Raw genomic sequence first — 4,754 nt, forward strand, 5'->3', positions numbered from 1 at the left:
ATGCTAAAGTCTTTTGAAGTTGTCTCTTTGATATTTCTCCGGGTCATAATCAATCATTTGTTTTTCTTTACCTCAAAAGAGGTGCCTTTAATTATCCTGCATAGAAAGGAAAAGCACAAGTCTCGAGGCGGCTTACCGTCCTGAGAATCATAAGTTTCAGATAACCCGGAATATGAATCAAAAAAGGACTTGTCTTCAATGATATCCTGAATACAGCCGTAAGAACATACTTAACGGCCTGCAAGCATACTTCCGGTTTAGATAATCCGGGTAAGAAGGTTGGTAACGCAACTCCGGTTTACCCGTCTTATAACACCCATTGTGTTCAGCAATATTGTAAACCCAAGTTAAGCCGGCAAGGTGAAACCCGGCCGTACATACTTTGAAATAATCAGAAGAAACTTGTTATAAAACAGAGGAACGTAGGGCTTCCGGTTCGGATACGACTAGAGACCCGGCCCAAGGGGGTTATGCTAAGATTCGTATACGATCATATAGCCCCCAGTGGGTGTGGTGATGCCAATCAAGAGGGTATCGACAGCTATGTTCTCTTTGGTTCGAATACGACCCATGTTTGAACAGGAAGCCCCCAAGTGATTTTAAGAATTGTTTAACGACGCTGATTCGAATAAGATCCACGTCGATTCTCAGAGGGGCTGAACTATGGTTCAAATATGACCAAAGGTAACCTCCCAATGAGCTCGGCACTTTGCCAATCAAATGGGTATCGACAGCTATGTTCTCTTTGGTTCGAATACGACCCATGTTTGAACAGGAAGCCCCCAAGTGACCTTACTGCTTACGGCGAAATTCGAATACGATCATAAGCCGGATCCTCCTTTAAGTCATCATGTAATCTTGCAATGAAAACAACACATGCATATTTGGAGGAGAAAAAAGGACAGAGGTCCTGCTTTATTGCTTATCATAATATATACATGGCTGAGAGAAATATGTACACCACGAGAGCCGGTGGCTCAAGTGTAGTAAGGCCGAAGCTGAGCTATGTTCCACGGCCGACGGGTCTCTTCCTCCGACTTACGTGAATCTTTGTGCTCCCGAATGTCAATGAGGTAATATGACCCGTTGTGCAAGTTCTTGCTGACCACAAAGGGCCCTTCCCAAGGCGGGGATAACTTGTGTGCATCTGTTTGATCCTGAATGAGCCGGAGCATGAGATCGCCTTCCTGGAAGACCCGGGATTTGACCCGGCGGCTATGATAACGGTGCAGGTCTTGTTGGTAAATCGCTGAACGGGCTGCTGCCACATCACGCTGTTCGTCCAACAAGTCAAGAGCATCTTGGCGCGCCTGTTCATTATCCGTCTCAACATAAGACGCCACGCGAGGTGAGTCATGACGGATGTCACTGGGGAGGACTGCTTCTGCCCCATAAACCATGAAGAAAGGTGTGAAGCCGGTAGACCTGTTAGGAGTAGTGTTAATGCTCCATAACACGGAGGGCAGCACCTCCACCCAATGACCCGGCGTCCGTTGCAAAGGGACCAAAAGCCGGAGCTTGATACCCTTCATAATCTCCTGATTAGCTCTCTCAGCTTGACCATTGGATTGAGGATGAGCCACTGAGGAAACATCAAGTCGGATATGCTCTCGTTGACAAAACTCTTCCATGGCGCCTTTGGAGAGATAGGTGCCATTGTTAGTGATAATGCTGTGCGGAAAACCAAAGCGAAAGATCACCTTTTTCATAAACTGAACCGCCGTGGCTGCATCGCACTTGCTAACTGGCTCCGCTTCAACCCACTTGGTAAACTTGTCAACTGCCACCAAGAGGTGGGTCTTCTTATCCTTGGACCTTTTAAAAGGCCCAACCATATCAAGCCCCCAGACCGCAAAGGGCCAAGTGATTGGGATCATCCTCAGCTCCTGAGCCGGCACATGAGCCCATCGTGAGAACCTCTGGCAACCATCACATTTACTGACCAAGTCCTCCGCATCAGCATGAGCCGTCAGCCAATAAAAACCATGGCAAAAAGCTTTGGCCACAAGAGACTTTGAGCCGGCATGATGGCCGCAATCCCCTTCATGGATCTCACGCAAGATCTCTTGACCTTCCTCAGGGGAAACACAACGCTGAAACGCCCCCGTAACACTGCGGTGATGCAACTCCCCATTGATAACAATCATTGACTTAGCCCGCCGGGTTATTTGCCTGGCCAAAGTTTCATCCTCAGGCAACTCGCCCCGGGTCATGTAAGCCAGAAATGGCATTGTCCAGTCTGGTATGATATGGAGAGCCGCCACCAGTCGTGCCTCCGGGTTAGGGACAGCCAAGTCTTCCTCTGTGGGCAACTTAACAGAAGGGCTATACAGGACGTCCAGGAAAGTGTTGGGCGGTACCGGTTTTCGCTGACAGCCCAGCCGGCTTAAAGCATCCGCCGCCTCGTTCTTCCTGCGATCGATGTGTTCCACTTGATAACCCTAAAAGTGCCCAGCAATAGCATCAACCTCGCGGCGATAAGCCGCCATGAGAGGGTCCTTGGAATCCCACTTTCCTGATACTTGTTGAGCCACCAAGTCTGAGTCGCCGAAGCACCTTACCCGGCTTAAGCTCATCTCTTTAGCCATCCGAAGACCATGGAGCAAGGCCTCGTACTCCGCCGCGTTGTTAGTGCAAGGAAACAGCAACTGTAGCACATAATGGAACTTGTCACCTTTAGGGGAAGCCAACACGACTCCAGCCCCCGAGCCCTCCAACTTCCTGGACACATCAAAGTGGATAGTCCAATATGTGTTGTCTGGCTTCTGCTCAGGCACTTGTGACTCTGTCCAGTCATTGATGAAATCCACCAAGGCCTGAGATTTAACAGCAGTGCGTGGCACGTACTTGAGACCATGAGGTCCAAGCTCTATAGCCCACTTAGCTACTCTCCCTGTGGCATCTCTATTTTGAATGATATCACCAAGAGGGGCAGAACTGACCACAGTTATAGGATGACCCTGGAAATAATGCTTATGCTTCCGGCTTGCCATGAACACACCATAAACAAGTTTTTGCCAATGTGGATACCGCTATTTGGACTCGATAAGCACTTCACTGACATAATAAACCGGCCGCTGAGCCGGATGCTCCTTACCCTCTTCCTTGCGTTCCACCACCACAGCCACACTGACGGCTCGTGTGTTTGCCGCCACGTACAGTAATAAGGGCTCTTTATCAACCGGAGCTGCAAGGACTGGGGGCTCTGCTAGCTGCCTTTTCAAATCCTCAAAAGCGGTATTAGCTGCATCATTCCAGACAAAGTTATCAGTTTTCTTCATCAACTGATATAATGGCATGGCCTTCTCACCCAAACGGCTTATAAACCGGCTTAAAGCAGCGATGCGACCCGCCAAACGCTGAACGTCATTTATACACGCCGGCTTAGCCAGGGAGGTGATGGCTTTGATCTTCTCCGAGTTAGCCTCAATGCCTCTGTCAGAAAACCAAAAAACCCAAGAGCTTGCCTGCAGGGACACCAAAGACACACTTGGCCGGGTTAAGCATCATCTTGTAGACCCGGAGATTATCAAAGGTTTCCCTTAAATCATCTATCAGGGTTTCCTCTTTTATGGACTTAACCATAATATCGTCCACATAAGCGTGAACATTGCGCCCAATCTGTTTATGAAGACAGTTCTGTACACAACGCTGGTAAGTCGCCTGTGCACACTTGAGTCCAAAGGGCATGGACACATAGCAGAAGGCTCCAAAGGGAGTGATGAACGCCGTCTTCTCCTGGTCCTTAACTGCCATCTTAATCTGATGATATCCAGAATAAGCATCCAAGAAACTTAAAGCGTGCACAACCTGCCGTAGCATCAATCATTTGATCAATACGGGGGAGGGCAAAAGGATCAGCCGGACACGCCTTGTTTAAGTCCGTGTAGTCCACACACATCCGCCAGGTGCCGTTCTTCTTGAGTACGAGCACCGGGTTAGCCAACCACTCTGGGTGAAAGACTTCAATAATAAACCCGGCCGCCAAGAGCCGGGCCACCTCTTCACCAATAGCTTTCCGCCTCTCTTCATTAAACCGCCGAAGGAACTGCCTGACCGGCTTAAATTTCAGATCAACATTGAGAGTATGCTCAGCGAGTTCTCTAGGTACACCTGGCATGTCAGAAGGTTTCCACGCGAAGATGTCCCTATTCTCACGGATGAACTCGATGAGCGCGCCTTCCTATTTTGGATCCAGATTGGCACTGATGCTAAATTACTGAGATGAGTCTCCTGGAACGAAATCAACAAGTTTAGTCTCATCAGCTGACTTAAATTTCATCGCCGGCTCATGCTCCGTAGTCGGCTTTTTCAGAGAGTTCATATCAGTTGGGTCAACATTGTCCTTGTAAAACTTCAACTCCTCTGTTGCACAAACAGATTCTGCATAAGCTGCATCGCCTTCCTCACACTCCAGGGCCACTTTCCGGCTGCTGTGAACCGTAATGGTCCCGTTGTGACCCGGCATCTTGAGCTGTAAGTACACATAACACGGCCGAGCCATGAACTTGGCGTAAGCCGGCCGCCCAAATATAGCATGGTACGGGCTTCTTATCTTAACCACTTCAAAGGTCAATTTCTCCACCCTGTAGTTGTTCTCATCTCCAAAGGCCACTTCCAATTCGATCTTGCCGACTGGATACGCCGACTTACCAGGCACCACACCATGGCAGATAGTGTTTGACTGGCTGAGGTTCTTATCAACCAACCCCATACGGCGAAAAGTCTCATAATAGAGGATGTTGATGCTGCTG

This window comes from Aegilops tauschii, chromosome 5 (assembly GCF_002575655.3).
Source record: "Aegilops tauschii subsp. strangulata cultivar AL8/78 chromosome 5, Aet v6.0, whole genome shotgun sequence".
Taxonomy (NCBI): Eukaryota; Viridiplantae; Streptophyta; class Magnoliopsida; order Poales; family Poaceae; genus Aegilops; species Aegilops tauschii.